The sequence below is a fragment of the Nomia melanderi genome, chromosome 1, assembly GCF_051020985.1.
Source record: "Nomia melanderi isolate GNS246 chromosome 1, iyNomMela1, whole genome shotgun sequence".
Lineage (NCBI taxonomy): Eukaryota > Metazoa > Arthropoda > Insecta > Hymenoptera > Halictidae > Nomia > Nomia melanderi.
In genome coordinates, this window is record NC_134999.1 from 33090526 (window position 1) to 33111017 (window position 20492).

At 37.6% G+C, this 20492-nt stretch overlaps 1 protein-coding gene across 2 annotated transcripts in view; it reads left to right on the forward strand.

Moving 5' to 3' along the window:
• The window catches only part of Glurb (metabotropic glutamate receptor B), a 272556-nt gene that overhangs the window by 29550 nt on the left and 222514 nt on the right, over window positions 1-20492 (forward strand). Inside the window, exon 1 of one of the 2 annotated variants that reach the window (XM_031988489.2) lies at window positions 19693-20224. The exons of the other annotated variant lie outside the window; for it this stretch is intronic. The gene's annotated coding sequence lies outside the window, so the exon portion shown is untranslated. Of the gene's footprint in view, window positions 1-19692; window positions 20225-20492 lie in introns of those variants that run through there. 2 annotated transcript variants of the gene reach the window in all.

Here is a 20492-nt window from a genome sequence, read left to right on the forward strand (position 1 = left end):
ATTATTTTACGAATATAATGTAATAAACGAACACCACCCCCTGAAAAATTGAAAACAGTGTCTTAAAGTTAATATTCATTTTCCCACTGTACTCATTAAAGAAACATGTATCTCCACCAGAAATCGATGTACAAAGCGCGCGAACAAATCCGCTAACGCAGTACCCGTAAATCGCAGTGCACCACGGGACCCGTGGAACAGTGGCAAAGGGGTTGCGTCGAAATTGCTCCGCGTCCGCCCGAATAAAATCCTCCTTTGAGGAGGGAGAGGCCGTGATCTGCCTTTGCTGCAAGGAACAAAAGGGCTGCACGGCATGCGAGCGTCGATTCTCTCGTGGAATCGTGGATGCGAAAGGGCCACGGGTGCGCGAGGTCTCGAAAATGTCGACTAGGGTCAAGTCAGGAATTTTTTTTGGATCGACGCGGATTCTGATGCCACTTCCGGGATCGAATATAACGGAATTCTGGAGAATTTCTTCGGAGAAGTTATTTCCCCTCTTTTCAGAAGAAAGGAGCTTTGGACAATTTTAATCCGTTGAGGGTTAAGTTAGGAACTTTTTCGAGATCGGTTTCTAATGCTATGTTGAAGATCGAGAATGATAGAGTGTTTTAGAATTTCTTTGCATTAGTTTGGATTACGTAAATAGAATTATTTATTTTCTTTAATTTTTTTTAGGAGGAGAAAGCTTTCGACAATTTTAATCCGTTGAGGGTTAAGTTAGACAATTTTTCCAGATTGGTTTCTAACGCTATGTTGAAGATCGAGAATGATAGGTTTTTTTTGAATTTTTGTGGATTAATTTGGATTAGGTAAATAGAATTATTTATTTTCTTTAGTTTTCCTTTCTTTAGGAGAAGAAAGCTTTCGACAATTTCAACGTTTTAAGGGTTAATTTAGGAACTTTTTTCAGATTGCTTTCTAATGCTATTTTGAGAACCGAGAATGCTAAGGTTTTTCGGAATTTCCTGGGATTATTTGGATTACGTAAATGGAATTACTTATTTCCTTTATTTTTCTTTTCTTCGGAACAAGGAAGCTTTGAACAAGTTTAAGCCGTTAAAGTTTAAGTGAGGAACTTTTTCGAGATTGGTTTCTAATACTATTTTCAGGACCGAGAATGCTAGGATTTTTTAGAATTTCTTGGGATTAGTTTGGATTACGCAAACAGAATTATGCATCCGACTTATTTTCCTAGTTTCTTTCAGACGAGAGCCTTGAATAATTTGAACTTTTGCGGTAGGCGACCTTTTCAAGTGCTCTAAGCCACTGCCAGAGGTAACTGAATTATATATCGAATTCCTAAGTAAGTAACAGAAAGAAGCGAACTATGTGTTGACCTTCAGCCGTTCGAATAATTACATTATTTATTAGATGACGTACATGTGACGACAGTCGACCTCAAAGGGTTAACTCAGTACACTTCAAATCCTTGCGCTAGATTCACTGCATTTGAACATTCGTTTCATTTAAAATTGTCACATTCCATATTACAACTATCTCCATTTCTTCCATTCATATTAATTAAACAAATAATCAAATTTCGCGAAAATCAACCCTTAAAAACCCAATTCCATTAGTCATTTCGCTGAAAAAATATTTTTCAAGGAATTTCAACACATTCTCACCCCAATAAAAAAATCAACCAAAATATTTAAAAAACAAAATAATGCTTCTACCTTTATTAATGAATAATTCACAAATAAATTTCCATTAACAATTTCCTATTATAACAATAATTCAACGGATTCAGCGATATCTTTATCATATTAACATTCAACATATTACACTATCTTATAACCATACCCTTTCCATTAATCACAACGCCACATCCAAACTCAATAATCCAAAACCGATCAAAAACCATTTAAACGCGACTCTAGACAACAATAATACACATCCTCCCACACAACAAACAAATTGTCTTATTCCCCGAATGCCACTCAAAAACCCAGTTCACCCTTTCGAGACATCCATACTTCTCTCTCCATTCTCAATAATCCAAAAACGCTCAAAAACCATTTAAATGCCACTCTAGAAAACAATAATACACATCCTCCCAAACAACAAACAAATTGTCTTATCCGAATTCCACTCAAAAACCCAGTGGACACTTTCGAGACATCCATACTTCTCTCTCCATTCTCAATAATCATCCAAACTCAATAATCCCAAAATGATCGAAAACCATTTAAACGCCACTGTAGACAACAATAATACACATCCTCCCACATAACAAACAAATTGTCTTATTCCCCGAATTCTACCGAAAAATCCCGTTCACTCTTTCGAAGCATCCATACTTCTTTCTCCATTCTCAATAATGATCCAAACTCAATAATCCAAAACCAATCAAAAACCATTTAAACGCCACTCTAGACAACAATAATACACATCCCCACACAACAAACAAATTGTCCTATCCCCCGAATTCCACTCAAAAACCCATTTCACCCTTTCGAGACATCCATACTTCCTTCTCCATTCTTTCCAGCGATCGCAGCCTTGTGCCCCACTTTCCAGATTGCACTGGCCCGGTCACCTCAAGTTAGGACGGATATCCGAGGCTCGGGACACGATAGAAATCGGCTCGCATTCCGCCCGGCGAAAATAGATTAGGCGTGTTTTTACGTAGTTACTTACGCCGCGGCCGGCTTCGGAAACTCGTGCCGGAAGCCCCGCGCTTTGCCGATAAATTTTCGCCATAGAGCGCCGGGAGATAAGGGCGTTGTTAACCGGCCGAACGGCACACCGTGTAATCGCGCGTGATTCGTGGAGAAAACGTACACCCGCTCTCTCTTTTTATCCCTCCCCTTTTTTCCCCGGCCGGCCGGAATCCCTCGCCAGCCGATAATCGTCTTCGATATGTCTGACGTTCCACGAACCGCACGAATTTTTTATCCCCCTCGTCAACCGCCCGCCCCTCCCGCCCTTTTCTTCTCCCGGCGGTTTCCTTTTCTTCCCGCTCGTCGACGGAGGAACGTCCGACGCGAGGGCGAAGTTTATTACCGTGTCGTTTCGCGTCTTACGGGGGTTGCCCCGCTCGCGGACGGACTCAGATAAGCCTAATTAAACGAAATATTACAAACGATACCGTGTTTTCTTTATGCGACTCGTAAACGCAATCGTTTCTTTATTCCCGCTTTTATTGCGCGGACGGTGCGCGCCGGGGGCGGGGGGTGGCATTAGCTGGGACGGTGTATGGAGATCGCGCAGCGTCGCTGGGTAATTTTGTTGCTGAAGATTTAGTGGGAAATTAAGGAGGGTGTGCGAGGGAAATGTATTTCGCGAGGAGATATATGTTTATGTTACGCTCAGCTTAGTTGAGCAACGGAAGCTTCGCGATGCATTGTTCAGGGATGATTTGTAATGGTTTCGGTGGTGATCGTTTTGCTTAGTTTCGGGGATTTTGGCTTTTTGGGATTTTGGCGGAGTATAATGAGGTGATTAAGGTCGATGGGTGGAATTGAGAGTTTGGGAAATATTCTTTAGGGTGTGGTTTTATAAATGGAGTATCGAGAACTGGTATTTAATTTTGTGCTAGTTTTTGGGATTTTTAGTTGTCTAGTAATGTGCCTGACTAATGCTCATTGATTCTCCTTAAAGTAAACTCAGACGGTTGTATACTAAACTTTATATGTTCATTGTATATAACTGTCTGATTATGTGGAAATTAATTCGTTTTATAATTATGAAATCCAAATATTTGATATCGCAAGTAGGATCAGACAACAATAGACAGACAATAATTTTTATGATTTTTGGTTGTACTAGTAATGTGTCTGACTAATTCTTATTAATTCTCGTTAAAGTAGGCTCAAACGAGTGTGTACTAAACTTCATAAATTCATTGTTTATTACTATTGATTTATATATAAATTAATTCGTTTTATATGTAATTTTCTGAAACCCAAATATTTGATATCGCAAGTAGAATCAACAATAGACAGACTCTGATTTTTGTGATTTTTAGTTGTACTAGTAATGTGTCTGACTAATGCTTATTAATTCTGCTTAAAGTAAACTCAAACGATTGTACGCTAAACTTTATAAATTCATTGTACATTACTATTGATGTATATATAAATTAATTATTTCTATACGCAATATTGTTCAATCCCAAATACTTGATATCGCAAGTAGAATCAACCAATAATAGACAGACGCTAAATGGTTCCTGAACATCGCAGATTTCCTCAGAATCCCTCCGAAAACTAAATTGCTTTCCAAGAAAACGTCAATCTAGATTTTCTTCTTGGTTGTTCCACTCAGTGTAAGACACCCTGAGTAATGGTTCAACTTAGGGCGTATTAATCATATTACATTTCTCCGTAGCCGGACTGGTTATGAAGAGAGAAGATAAGTTCATTGATGACTGGGCATACTCGGCAAGATTAATTCATTTGAGGTGACTTTCCAATATCTGGAAAATTATCTGTCTCTCCTTATGACCCAGTTACTTAGCGCCCATGCCCTTTCAAGAAAAAACTAAGATCAAAGAATTCGAACCGTGGACAATGGTAACTCGATCTCCTGGAAACCAGATGATTCCTTTCGGTTTCTTTTCGTGTCGTCGCTTTCAATGTAAAAAGTCATTACATTTCTCTGCTTAAAGGGAAATAGAGGTATCAGGTTAAAGGATCCACTCAGTTTCCTGTATAAAGTGGAATTGAAGCGATGGCAGAAGCGTATCGGGGAAAAGCATGGTTCTGCTTTCTGTATCTGTTACTTTTAAATTTAATAAACTTCGATATTTCCCCATTCGAAAAAGAATTCATTGTATAATTTAGATATTTAGAGGAATATAGAATTTCAGGGGTTAGTTTTGAAGAAAACGAAGCACGTGCAAGCTTGTTTCTTTGGTGAACGGATTTATTACATTCTATAGTAAATTGTATTATTAATTTGCAATTAATTATATTAATTTCTCATCAACTGAAATTCACCACTTGTCTCAACATTTGAATTTAACATTCAACACTTCACAGTTCCATTGAAAAAATACTTAAAAAAACATTGAATATAGTTTAACTTGATTTATTAAATTCTATACTAAATTATATTATTAATTAGCAATTAATTATATCAATTTCTCTTGAACAATAAATTCACCACTTTACTCAATATCTCAATTTAACATTCAACACTTTACAGCTCAATTGAAAAAATAATTTTAAAAAATATTGAACATAGTTTAACTTGATTTACTCTATACTAAATTATATAATTAATTTGCAAACCATCACATCAATTTCTCATCAACTAAAATTTACCACTTCACTCAACATTTGAATTTAACATTCAACACTTCACAGTTCCATTGAAAAAATAATTAAAAAAACATTGAATATAGTTTAACTTGATTTATTATATTTTATACTAAATTATATAATTAATTTGCAAAACATTGTATCAATTTCTGGCCAACTAAAATTCACCACTTCACTCAACATTTAAACTTAACATTCAACACTTCACAGTTCCATTAAAAGAATAATAAAAGAAACATTGCATGTAGTTTAACTTACATTTGAATCCACGAAGGAATCACTTGATTGGTCACTGGCCAGACGTTTCTCAAGATCGAACTTATCCGATCTGCCACAGGACTGCGTGTTTAGAGGTCTGATTTCTCTAATATATCTCGTATGCTCGGGTTAGCAGATAGCCGAAGTCGTCGATCTGTCAACCCAAGACACCCAGTAATCGAGTTCCATTCCATTTAGTTCCTGACGGTTTTCGACATCTTCCTCTCCGTCGCCGTTGGACACCGTCGATGATTATCCTTTGCTCTGAAGAACGACGTCACCAACTGCGCCGTCGAAATCAAATGCCGGTTGCGTCGGACCAACGATATTTTTACCTATTATTTTCCAACTCGACATTTTTTAATAATTCCACATCGCCCTCGGCGAATGTATCCATGGGATCCGTTGCATGTTGTTGGGACTATATTGAAAATGTTATTTCTCGTAATAACAGTAGAAAAATATGCATTTTATTCTGAATAATATATTGAATTTTTTGTTACTATTATTATAACTCAGATTGAAATTTAACATGTTCAGTGCCACGTGTATCGTGTATGGTACATTTCAATTTCCATAAGAAATTATAATTATATAAATACACAGCAGTTTCTGTAAGAAAATATTTTTAAACGCAACGAGAACATAAAGGAACAATATCAAAATATATAGAAGTTGCCAAAAACTAGAATATAAATTAATATTTTATTTAAACAGTCAGTTCATAAGCAAAATATAACCGAAATTTCCGTGGCACGTGTTAAACAAATTTTGTCTGGCACAACTGAAAACGTAATCGTGGCTCAAGAGGATTACTCGATCGTTTAGTAGTCATGTGTGTAAAATTTTAAGCAATACGAATGGGATTAGCTGGATTCAAAGCTGGAATTGTTAAAACATCGGTAAACGCCATGCAGACGGAATGAAGTTGCGTGAAAGGAAGGAAAACGAGGTTATTAGCTTCTGGGGGATAGAGATGAATCTGCATATAGGTTTTGAAAGCTGGAGATAATTAGTGAAATAGGAACAGAAACGATTAATCTAACACATCATTGTAGATCTACTTGAATAAATACAGAAAATTCAAATAAACATGAACTATAAACACATGCATTGTTTCAAGTAATCCAGCAAGTGGAACAAATCGCCATTGGTCAGACACATATTAAACACCAATTCCTTTAAAATCAAGTATCAATTAATAATATCCATATTATATTAATAAAACTATTATCCCTAGAGAATGATGTTCCATTAAAACTGAACAATTTTAATCAACACAAATCAATTGCAAAATTCTTCAGATATAATTTCTCAAAATATTTATTATTCAATTCCCAAGCAAAACAGTTCACTTATAATCAATCCCCCGAAAGCCCCATTAACTGCCCGGAAACCAATCCAAAAATCAATTCTCCAGAGACACTCGAAGCTACCGCACGAAGCAATTATTTCGAAATCAAAACAAGTAGTCCAAGTCAACGCACAACGCAGCACTTGCAGCCAAATGAAACTTGGAACACCGGTTGTCTCCTAAAGGCGTCCTGGGGTTCACTTGGCAAAACCCGAGCGACGATCGAATATCGATACCGTCGCGATTAATTCCCATTACGAAGTTGCCTCTAGCAACCTTGCCGGGGACAGGGGGATTTCTTGAAACTTCCGGCCAGGAGGACCCGTTTGTCGGTGCCGCCCGCCGCGAACTACCTGGAGCTTCCGCTCCTCGTCTTCCCCCGATATATACTTACTTGTCACGTCTAGCTGATTCCCAGCGGGTAACTTCGAGACAAAGGAAGGCAGGATTCGGCGAAGTCGAACACTTTCCGATACGATTGAATCATAAATAATTGTGCATGATAGAAGGATTTGATTTTTATCAGTGTTCTATTTTATGATTCATAGATTTTGTTAATTGACAGTAGAACTACTAAGCATTTAATGGGATTAATATAGAACAGTACGATTGAATCATGAAAAATTGGGCATGATAGAAGGATTTGACTTTTATCGAAGTGTTCCATTTTATGATGCATAGATTTTGTTAATTAAGAGTAGAACTACTAAGCATTTAATGGGATACATATAGAATCAGTATAAAAATTGTAATGATAAATTATATTGAGTTTCTTTAGATATTCATTATAGCACGGTTGAATTATTAAAAATTGTGCATGATAGAAGGATTTGATTTTTATCGAAGTGTTCTTTTTTATGATTCATAGATTTTGTTCATTAAGAGTAGAGTTACTAAGCATTTAATGGGATTAATATAGAATCAGTATAAAAATTGTAATGAGAGATTATATTGAGTTTCTTTAGAGATTCATTATAGTACGATTGAATTATGAAAAATTGTGCATGATAGAAGGATTTGATTTTTATCGAAGTGATCTATTTTATGATTAATAGATTTTGTCAATTAACAGTAGAACTACTAAGCATTTAATGGGATACATATAGAATCAGTGTGAAAATTGAAATGATAGATTATATTGAGTTTCTTTAGAGATTCATTATAGAATTCAAATGAGACTATTTATTTTCAAGGTCATTTCGAATATTGAATGCTTTTAAGATATTAATAATTGCGAAACAAACGAATTGAATTATAGTATTCAAGTGAGACTATTTATTTTCAAGGTCATTCCGAATATTCATTGCTTTTAAGATATTAATAATTTAAACAAACGAACCAATTGAAACCAGTTATTTTGACTGGTAGTTCTAGTGTTAAAAGAATATTAATTAAAAGTAATCTTTCAAAGTACTACTAATTATTATGCAAATTTATTCTCCATTAAGAACTGCGCAAATTTTGTACGCGTAAAAGCATATCACTCGTTTGCCACGAAAAACAAATGAGGAATTATATTCGTCATTTTACCGGGAGGGTTAATCTGCTCACATGTCAGGGGTAATGTTTAAAGTACAACATTCGATTCGATTCCAGGTGACAATTTGTAATTATTGAATAACGACTTACTCGAATTTCTGATCTGATGGAAAATTAACAGTTGTAAACATTAATTGCGGCTCAGTCCCTTATTTAATTGCAAATCACCGTTTGTAATTATTAAACAAAGCTTAATTGAATTGGTGAATCAGTTTGCAATTTGCTACTGATAATTATATGGTTGAATTCAATGTAATCACTGGACACCTAATTGTCATTCAAGCTGTAACTTTCCTGAAATGCATGAAACACCAGGATCAACTAGAAATCAATTTCCGTCCTAAGAATCTTAGTACATTCAAAACAATTTCAATCTTAAATTAATAACAATCAACGATTACAAAGCATAACTTATTTTGTAATCAACAATTATATCACAGTATCCCAATAAAAATTCTTATTACTTAACACTAGAACTACCGAACATTTAATACGGTTAATATATTATCCTTATAAAAATTCTAACAATAGATTATTTTCAATTTCTTCATTCATTATAGTATTCAACTGAAACTACTTACTTTCAAGATCATTTCAAGTACTGACTGCTTTCGAGATATCAATAAGTGCGAAATAAAACAATCGAAATCACTCAATTTGACTGATACAGTAGTTCTACTGTCAATCAACTACGACTAATCATCAGATTGCATTTTGCCCAATTTTGAAACGAACAATCAAACTTTCGAAGGGGACTATGAGTTCCTTAATTTCAAAGGTCTTCGCGAACCACTCGTAGGAATAATGCTAGACGGTCTTTTACTCTTCCACGCCATCGCCGCTGACGATACCCAGCCCCCGTTCTTATGCAGTATTTATTGCGTACGGTTTTATTAGCCTGTAAATCGTGCCCGATATTGCCTCCGACTACAATCGCAGACCGGTCGTTTCCTGTTTGTCCTGTAATGCCCAAACGTTCTCGGACCTCTTTCTCAAGACGGATTGATGGCACTTTCGTAAATTAATCCTAATTGCTCGGACCAGCAATATTGGATCGTGAGATTGGTTCCTAGTGAACGGTCAGTTGGTCGAGGTTCTTAAGAAATTATATTTTTTCTATGCCTCTAGATAATTATAATTATGCTTGAATTATTCGAAAATATTTTATCAACTGTTCTATGTACTTTGGGAATTTCTGATTATTTTAAAAAATATTTCACATGTTCAGTGATTATTTAATTATAATTATAATTTGATCTTTCATTACATATTGTATTATGGGAGTGTTTATATGTTTATTTAAGGAAGATGGGAACGATACAGTGTCGAGATGAAAGTTGGAATTTTTGTAGCAGAATTTCTAATTTTTTAAAAATATTTCACATGTTCAGTGATTATTTAATTATAATTATAATTTCATCTTTCATTACATATTGTATTATGGGAGTGTTTATATGTTTATTTAAGGAAGATGGGAACGATACAGTGTCGAGATGAAAGTTGGAGTTTTTGTAGCAGAATTTCTAATTTTTTAAAAATATTTCACATGTTCAGTGATTACTTAATTATAATTATAATTTGATCTTTCATTACATTTTGTATTATGGGAGTGTTTAAATGTTCATTTAGGGAAGACTGGAACGATACAGTGTCGAAATGAAAATTGGAATTTTTCAGCCAGCAAAATGCAATAGTGATTCCTATTATTATACATTAGTGCGTCAGCCAGTCCGAGTTAAGAACTCTCTATGGCAGCTTAAAAACAGGGACAGTTCGAGTTATCACGGTCGCTTGGCGAGCAGCCAATCTGGCAATTAATTTAGCGACGGACAAGGGGGTAATTCCCACGAGCGCGCAACATCTGTTTCGCCCTGAAATTATGTTCGGCAACTTGGCCCGAAACTTTCGGCACCGGACACCACGCAATTGCAGGAGCGCGCGTGGTCAAGCACGTGTGGCAGCTAATCTTCGGCTCAATGATATTTGTCGGTCACCAATCGATTCGTCTTTGGCTTGTTCATAAATTATTCTCGGACTCTATCAACTTGATTATTAATTAATTTAATCATAACCCGATTTAAATTATGCTGTGTTTAATTCTGTATTTTAATACTGTTGTAGCATGGCAAATATTGTCTGACTAAATCAAGTATATTCTACTTGAACTACTCAGTTCACAACGATAGCGTTTATAATGTATTTGTTAACATATTAAATAAAATAGTTTAAAGTAGTAATGCAAAGAAATATTTTTCTTTAGGAATAAACTTAGTTATATTTTAGTCAATGTTACTTCGTGTCTGACTATGACAGTGTTGTTTCACTAAAATACTATTACAAAACTTCGAACACTAGGTGTTATTAATAATTATACAAAGATTTGGACGATAAGCTGTAATGATAATACAATGTAAATTCTATTACAGCTGCAGTGTCTGATCAATTCATTCATATTTCACTGACTCCAGTATCACGCATAAACAAAACCACTCACCAGTAGCACGCCAATTTTCACGAAGCTCCAAGGGGAAGAACATATGAAAATATTCAAAGTGTATATCCCCAGCAACCCTCGCCCACGTTGAGGCGATGAAACCTCTATTCCACGTGAAGAATGATAAAACTGCCTACCATCACGGAAAACCTGGAAAGTGTACAAAAAATTCATTTCCCCGAAGGCGAATAATGAAAATCCTCGGGTTTATAAACGATCGTGACGCGAGGACTCAGTTTTCATTGTTCAGCGTCGTTGAATCGAGAAATCCGAATGCACGTACTATGTAGAGGTTAACCCTTTACAAAAGTTTTCTCACCACAAATATTCGTCGTTCTCTAATAAAACATAAATTAACCCTTTGCACTCGAGAAGTGATTCTCAGTCACCATACGATTTAATGTACCAAAATCATAAAGTCATACATTGTAAAGCACTCCGATTGTCACGAGCAGTTTTGAGAATATGCTGAGTTTTTCGAAGGACCACCCAATGTTGGGACTAAATGACTGATTGACTGATAGCTGAGCTGATTCTCAACTGATTCTGATTGAAGCTGGGCTGATTCTCAACTACTTCTGACTCTGAACTGAACTGGTACTGATTTTGACTGAACTGATTCTGAACTGATACTTATACTGACTGTCAAACTGATCTTTTTTCTGACTGTTTGAAGGGTTTTTATACTGATCCTGGGCCTATTCCCTCCCTCTCGATACACGAAGGTGGGCCTCAGGGGCGGTTTTTCTATCCCTTCCTACGCAAGACACCTACCCCTGTCTCTTCCCCTTCCAGTCCGCCTGTAGCGCGGGTTTCCTGGAGCGGGGGTGACGGAGTTGGTCGCTATGCTGAACGAATGTTTGGCAACGCTGGGGAAATTCCATTAGGTCAAAATCCTTGAAGACACTTTTTCTAAAATTCTAACAGACCCTCTGGAACACGACTTTACGATACCTGGACTGAAGTGAAAAAACTAGACAGTGGTTGATTTCTACGCTGAACCCTTATGTGCCGCATATTGGCTGCAGGCCGGCCTGCTAAAGTACCGGACGGAAAGCTGATGGTCACGAACGTCTCTAAGAATAATTCCCGTGTCGTAAAATTGTCCCCTTCTTGTCCTAAGATACATATAATATTAACCTTTTGCGGACGGAGAATTCTTAAAATATAGAAAACCCTCGAACGAAGCTAAATTATATACCAATTACTTAAATAATATAAAAAACAGAAACTCTGTGCTGATCTTTTGCTGTTTGAGTAATGAAATCATTCGTTAGCGAGTTAATCTTCGAAACATTTCATCTCGCTGAAACGTCAACATTCGTCTGAAAAGAGTTAAGCTTCTTATAATCCAGGAATACGTGAAACATTGAAATAACAACTTTGTTTCTTAACTTGTCTATATTCTCTCATTCAATTCGTTTTAAAGGATGTCATATATAACTCATTAGGGACTGTTAAATATTTCCACTGAAAAAATTCCGAGTATAAAGGCTGAATACTCAAGGAAACCATTTCATCTCGCTGCAACGTCGACATTCGTTTGCAAAGAGTTAAGCTTCTTATAATCCAAGAATATGTGAAACATTGAAATAACAACTTTGTTTCTTAATTAATTTATACTCCTTCATTCAATTCGTTTTAAAGGATGTCACATATAACTCATTAGAAACTTATAAATATTTCCACTGAGAAACTTCCGAGCGCAAAGGGTGAATACGCAAGGAACGAGTATAAACGTCGTCAAAGTCTCGAAGGACACGCTCGTCCAGCGGCAAGTGCGCGGTGATTCGCCGGCGGATCGAAAGAAAGTACAATAAGAGTCGAGTCAATCTTTTCTCCTAAAGCAATTTCCTCTCTGGGGGGAGATTTAATATGCGGAAGTGCTGTTTCACATCGTTGCGAATCGATACCGCCGGGTGCAATATAATACCTCGCGCAACACCGTTGTGCACGGGTATTTTTCTGCCGTGTTGGACCCCGAGTACCGGCCGCCCGGCGCCCGGGAACAAATTACCGATAGCACTTAAACCTTTCACGCGCGATTAACCGCGCCGAGAAGAATCACAGCGCCCGGGACGAAACGGCCGTGTAACGAACAAAGAATATTCCGTGTTTGCGTTCACTCGTGGTACCGAGTTAATCGACGAGAGCAGAATGTTAATTCGCATGCAGGTGCGGGCTGGATTACATGCATAATTTGTGGCGCCTGAACGATCTATGCAGTTTCGAGGTGTAATTTTGCTCCCTTTTTCTTTAATGGGCTGGAATTCTGATTTGACGAAGTCAATTTTAGTTTTGTGGTAATTTAGTGTTGATGTTAGTCGATGATTGTTGGTAGTATTATCGTTATGTGGATAATGTTATTGATAAAATTATATGTTCATTGATAATGTAATTATTATATAGATAATATTACTGATGAAATAAGATATGTATTGATAATATAATTATTATATCTATAATATTATTGATAAAATAATATATTTATTCATGATATAGATATTCATTGATAATGTCATTATTATATAGATAATATTATTGATACAATAATATACTTATTGATCATATAATTATTATATAGATAATATTATTGATGAAATAAGATATTCATTGAGAATATAATTATTATAACTATAATATTATTGATAAAATAATATATCTATTGACCATACAATTATTATATCGATAATATTATTGATAAAATAAAACATCCACTGATAATATAATTATTACGTATATAACATTATTGATAAAGCAACATATTGATCGATAACATAACAAGAACAGAACTCAAGTCTGCACATCACAGGAACATTCTACTTAACACTAGGTTCACGGGCATTTGTTGCACAGTTTATTCTGTTGCTCCTGGGGAAGCTGAGATTTTGGAGATTGTAGGTGTAGAAACAGACGATCAGGATTCATATTCGTGTAATTGGATCAACGAAAATCGATTGAAACATTTACCAAATAATGTTTATAAAATACAATCCGCGTCAAATTGCGTTCCGTAAACCTAGTGTTAAAAATTATTCATTGACTATCAATCTACATAAAACCGAAAAATTCTGTTCAATCTTACCTCCAACCTTCCTAAATATTAAACCTCCGCTGTCTGCCTAACACAAAGCTACTCCACCGAACGTCCCGCACACAGAATCTCAGGAAAGCTCGAGAAACGCAAGAGAACTAATAAAATAAACAACGAGACGCGCGGTTCGCTTCAATGGAAAATTCTTGAAGAACGCCAGCGGCGACATTCGCGGCTGCCAATCAAGAGATCCCCGGCAAGGTGACGCAAGAAAGCTATCACATTGTGGCAGAGCGTCGCCTCGCTCCACTTCGCGGCCCCGTTTCCCTCGCAGGGATGAATTTGACGGGCGGTGTACATACGTGTCGATTAACTGAGAATCGAAACGAAATCCGACGGAAACCGTGCCCGTATTGCGAGGAGAAATTCGAGTCCCGAGGGGAATGCGTTCGGAAAAATAAAACACACTTGACACCGAAATCCTGATTGTGGCCCGGGGAACGCGGAGCAATAACGGCGCGAGTTCCGTCCTAATCCGGCCGAGCCGGGGTATCGTTTGAACAGAAGTTTCATTAGATAAATCGGAAACTTCGTTCGGACGGAGCAGAGGCGATCCGGCGCTCTCTCTGTCCGTACGTGAGCTCTTAGATTCCGGAGCAATCCGGGCTGGCCGGATCCGATGCTATAATTGGATGCCTAGAGGCTGTTAGAGCATCCCGTTACTTCCGCCCGGCGAGTTTCAGACAATTTTAGTGTGTCCCAAATAAATTTACCGGCAACTGTTTCCTCGCGAGGATCGTTATTAGAATCAGTACGGCGTTGAGGCGGTCACTTAATCATCTGACTTCTACTCGACTATCTCGTGGGGGAATCGGAATGTATGTTCGATTGAAGAATTGTTTTAATTGAACCAGTCTGTTCCGTCGTGGAACAAGGGGCCTTTCGGGATACCGAGGACCGCGGCACGTCGATACACGGTTCTGGTTTATGACACGGGCGCAAACACGATCGAGCGTTCGGGACAGTTGATCCGGGGCCCGGCTTCGGCCATTGTGCAAGTCAGCCTCGCATTTTCTGTCCCGTACAAAAATCGCCCCTGTCATAAACCAGACAAATTCTCGCGCAGCGGCGAGGATTACCCGCGGACAAGGGTGCGTACTCGCATCGGGGTACACCCTTGCACGTTCGTCAAGGTAGCGGTATTTTCTCGCTGTTGCCAAACGTATTTTTTACTCGAAACTTCGTCGATCTCTTGTTCCCACTCCGTCAGCATCCCCCTCCGTACATCCGAAGGAGGGGTAAGAAAGTTGACTTGTGGGTGCAAGAGTTCCGACGAAAGTTAGTCATACATCCGCATTCGACAAGAGAGTCATACACACGCATTCGACAAAACCTGTTCATTTTCATAGTTAGTTATACATCCGCATTCGACAAGAGAGTTATACACGCACATTCGACAAGAACTGTTCTTTCCATAGTTCCGCACACGCATTCAAACAGTTCACGACACGCGTTCGACAAATAGAGTTCACGTACAACATTCGGAAAACTCAATCACGTATCACCTTCGAGTCTATCACACGACAGACTCGTACGAAACTCTCGATTCGAACAAAACATAACGCGAACACGCGACCACTGCTCCACCGACGGATCCAGGTGCCCAAGATTAATTTGGCGGGCATCACACGTCGATCGTAGCGTAACAATTTCTGGTTATACGAGCCGGATCTGCTAACTACGACACACTACACATTTTTGGTCCTTCGAGCCGGATTTGCTACCTACGACTCAACATAACACAGTCGGAATTACTGCTTTCAGTTTCTTCATTTAGCAATTAGTATGCACGTTAGGTAGTAGCGTCTTATATTTGTGACAACTGTAGTTTTGTATTTTATAGTGACAGTGAAATAAATTCTGCGGATGTTGTTATTAGAAATAAACTACGATGTTATATTTGGGAACTCAATGACTTGTTGCAGTTTTGTTTTTCTATTTTGTTTAGAAGATTTATTGGATTGAAGAGAATATTGTAATTGGGGAAATATTTAATTAACCGAAATAGGCGCTGGTAGTGAACGTGTTAATGGATTGAATATTCGAAATGATTTTGAAAATAAATAGTTTCACTCGAATACTGTAATACGTCTGAAGAAACTGTAAATAATCTATTGTTACTATTTTTATAGCGATTACATATTAATTGTATTAAATTCTTGGTAGTTCTAGTGTAAATATAAAATGTTCATTAAAATATATAGTACTGTATAATGGGAGACTATATTATTATTTATATCAAATCGTTTGTTTCCGATGAATTTTTTATTATTACAATTTTTGTAGAGATTAATATATTAATTGTATTAAATTCTTGGTAGTTTTAGTGTAAATATAGAATGTTCATTAAAATATATAGTGCTGTTTAATGGGCGACTATAATATCGTTTATATTGAATCGTTTGTTTTCGATGAATTTTTGTTCACTAAAATTTGTATAGGGATTATATATTAATCGTATTAAATTCTTGAAAGTTTTAGTGTAAATATAGAATGTTCATTAAAATCTAGAGTGCTATTGAATGGGAGACTATATTATTATTTATATTAAATCGTTTGTTTCCGACGAATTTTTGATTTCGCAGTATATTTCGAATATTGTGTAACTTATATTTCGTGTCTCGCAGTGTAGTCAGTTTTTACTGTTCGATAACGATCAACGGAACGATGGGAACAGCTTTAACAGCGAGACCGTGTCGAGCCAATTGCCCTGCCAATAATCCCAGAAGTAGAAGGCGTTAAGTGGCAGCGTTGTTTTCGACGATCGGCACATAATCGAAGAAGTTAACGGGAATTTCACGCGACGATGATTAGCTTTCATGAATTCATGGGGACACCGTTGACTTTTGCTCGTTAGCTGCTGGCATCTCAACGATCGTAATTGCTCTTTTATCGTCGCCGAAAAGAGTCGCTGAAAAGCCTACAGCCGAGCCGCGCCATTTTTATTGGCAGTCGTTGCCGGTGGGCAAAAAGGCAACAATTAAATGTCATCTCGCCGGTGATATTCTGAACTGCGAGACTCGCTTTGTCCGGGGCGAACGGAATATTTAAAAAAAAGGAAACAAGGGACAAGTAGGTGGAACTATTCACTGGCGAGAATGAAGCTGTGAAAAGTTGGACCAGCTCACGCGAGATACTAATGATTTCTCTGGAAACTAACATTTGAGTTTTGGAACGATCGTCGGTAAAATGTCATTTAAATATTTTGAATTTTTATTGTACGATCAAATATATTCTGTTATTTAAGTGTTACGAGAGAAAATTGTTGTAAATAATTTTCTCCCATAATTAGTGGTATTATTTGGATAAGTATAGTTTATTATACTAAAATTATTATTATAGTAAAATTTATCAAAATGGTTTTGTAATATGAATAACACTCTGTTCAGTTTTATAGATGGACTATTTCTGTTAGTATAACATAAGATTGTACATTAAATTTTAGAATATGAGAGATATCTATTGGCTGGTCATTTCAGGACATTTCTACTGAACGTATTATTCCGGCCATATCAATACATTACTAGATACTGGATCTCTATCGCGAATACCAAGCAAAACATAATATTCCACCAGAACCAATATTACATTCCCAAGTGTCTGACTATTACAGGGACACACTACTGAACATAATAATGCGGATATCCTAGATCTACCTCCCGAAGTCGAACACGTGCGATATTCTACTGAACGGAAAATCGCATTCGTTTCGATAATCCGTTCACTATGTCTGACTAGTTCAATGATATTCTACCGAACCAAATAATCCGTTCACTGGAAAATACGTTCTAAAATAAAACGTTGTCCTAACAGAAAAATTCCGTGAATATTCACTCATAGGATTTCCCGTGTGCGCGAGATCCGCGAGAGCTGTAAATCCGACGCACTTGGAAATTTAATAAAATCAAATGCGGTGATTTCGTTCCACTGCGAACCGAATGAAACATTTAATAGGCTCGGCCGATCTCCGTTCGATTTCAATTTCTGCAAATTGCTCCGCAAACATCCCTGGTGAATTTATATGCGCGGCAGTGGCAAATTTGCCCAGTGAAAACTATAAACAACCGGATAATTAAAGACAAGAGGGGAACGGCGAGAATAAAAATGTTAAAACCTGAAACGTTGGACGATACTGCCAGCAACATTATGCTCTCTCGCAGCACCGAGATAATACCCACTGTTCATACATTCGCGCAGCGCTGTGTACAATATTCACTTCTACAAACAACGTTGCGTCCCATAATTCCTCAACGCGCTCCCGCAACTTACAAAACACTCCTGACATGTTTAAAATAGACGTAGTATTATTTTCAAACGTCCGGAAGCAGTTGTTTATCGAATTACCTCTGGCAGAGGTAAAAAATTTAACTCGAAATCACTCGCGCAAGAGTTTTTGAGAATGGAAACAATAATACGTTTCTAATCATTGGCAGGGTATAAATGCTTCGTGAAATACCTTAAACATTTTTTTCCTTTAGTTAAACTATTGCGAGGAAATATTTGTTAAATTATTTCTAGAAATACAGTAGTTTCAAATTGAGGACTCAATTGATTTAGTTGGTAAATTTTGGTGACATTGAAATTAGGATATTTCTTAACACATTGTTGACCAATTCCATGCAGAAGCTATTTCATGTCACCGGTTATTTCGTAATTAAATATGAAAGTGAAGAAATCTAAATAAACTTCAATATACTTTATTAACATACAATGAATTGAAATATAATTTTGAATATTTTGCTTTTGCAAGGTTCTGTATTGCCCTGTGTTTCAAAAATTGGAACAACTAATGCAAGTGCAAACACGAGTTAACTCCTGACCGGTCAACGATGTGTTAATTATACGGCTAACGAGGAATGTTCGAAGAATGCTCGTGAAATGCTCGCCGGATGTTAGATGCAAAGGAAAGAACGAAAAGGAGCAAATTCCACGGGTATTCCAATCATGTTTGATACACTGAAATAGAAGATGTAACAAATTAACTATTAATTAATTATTAATAGACTTACGTGAATAATGTAGTATTACTAATATTATTATATACTATATCATTATACTACATTATCATATTAATAGTGGTACCGTCTCGATTAACAAATATTATTAACAAACAAATAACATTACCAACCATTAAACATTAATATGAGTATTATCTGTATTAACAATATTCATCAACCTCTACTACTATTGGCATTATCGAATTACTATATTATTAATAATAGTAACATCTCACTTGATAAGCAAATATTAACAAACAAATAACATTAACAACCAGTGAACATTATTAATGTTAGTAACATTTCCCTGTATTAACAATATTAATCTAATCCTACTATTATTCTCACTATCCAATCATAAATTCCTCAAACAAAAATACGAAACACTATCATTTATTCCTCTGAAAACACCTTAAGAAAGGATCTTACCCATGAAACGTTAAATCAACGTTTCGACTAAGTCTCCGCCATAGAATTATGACCGACGATCCGGTCGGCGAGAAAATGAAAGCGACGGGACAGCGAAAGAAAGGACGGGAGGCGCGAAAACGTCGGCCAACGGGCGAAAGTACGGAAAAGGTAGGGTAGTAGGGAAAGAGGGGTAGAGAGGGCGAGGGTGGAAGAGAAGCGAAGCGGAGGGTGGAGGGTAGATACGTTTCAGGAGGGCAGTGTTGATGCAGTCGCGGAGCCAGTCAGTGGCTGCCACGGCACAGAGGCAGGCGCGTGCTCCCGTACGAGCGGTTCGCGGTCACGATGCCCGTAGATCGCGATATCATGACAGAAAACCACCGTCGATCGCTGCCAAATTAAAACCGCAGACACTATAATCGTTCCTCTACACGACCGTGTGCAGCGCGGCCGACCACCGTCGCGGTTCTCTCTGTAAAAAAATAGAGAAACGAATTTCCGCCGTCGTGTCGTCGATCCAGTTTTCAATCGAAACTCCCTCGAGCGGAATAATAGGGTAAAATATGTGATCGGCCGGCAATAGTTCGGTGACGTTGACAAGCCGGCAGTTCGGGGAGCCCTATAAAAGCCCGTCCCGACCGAATTTCGCGTGTCTCGATTAACTGTGCCCGGAAGAGATGTATAAGAAGAATCAAACAGGTGGACGGAAAACCGAAAGTTCCTCCGTCTGTCCGGGGAATTTCCCCGTTGGTTCGTTCGGAGTTTGTTGAAATCATTTTGCGTCATTGCGGGAGGATACGCCGAGCGCAGATCGTAAGCATTGTTCGATTATTCCCGCTTCGCGGCGCGATTAATCGTTCGGTCCACCGGGGAATCGTGAAAATGCGGGACAAAAGGACACAATCCACGAGTCGGAACTGCTGAAATTGGGACGGAAGGAGGAATAATCCGGGATTACGGTTGGCAGGTGACACTGCGTGAGAACCATCTTACCGGATTGCTGCTGGCGCGACTTGTCTGTAGATCGACGGGAGAATTCCGTTGGAAATATCGCTGTAACTCGCGGGAGAAAATTTCTCGC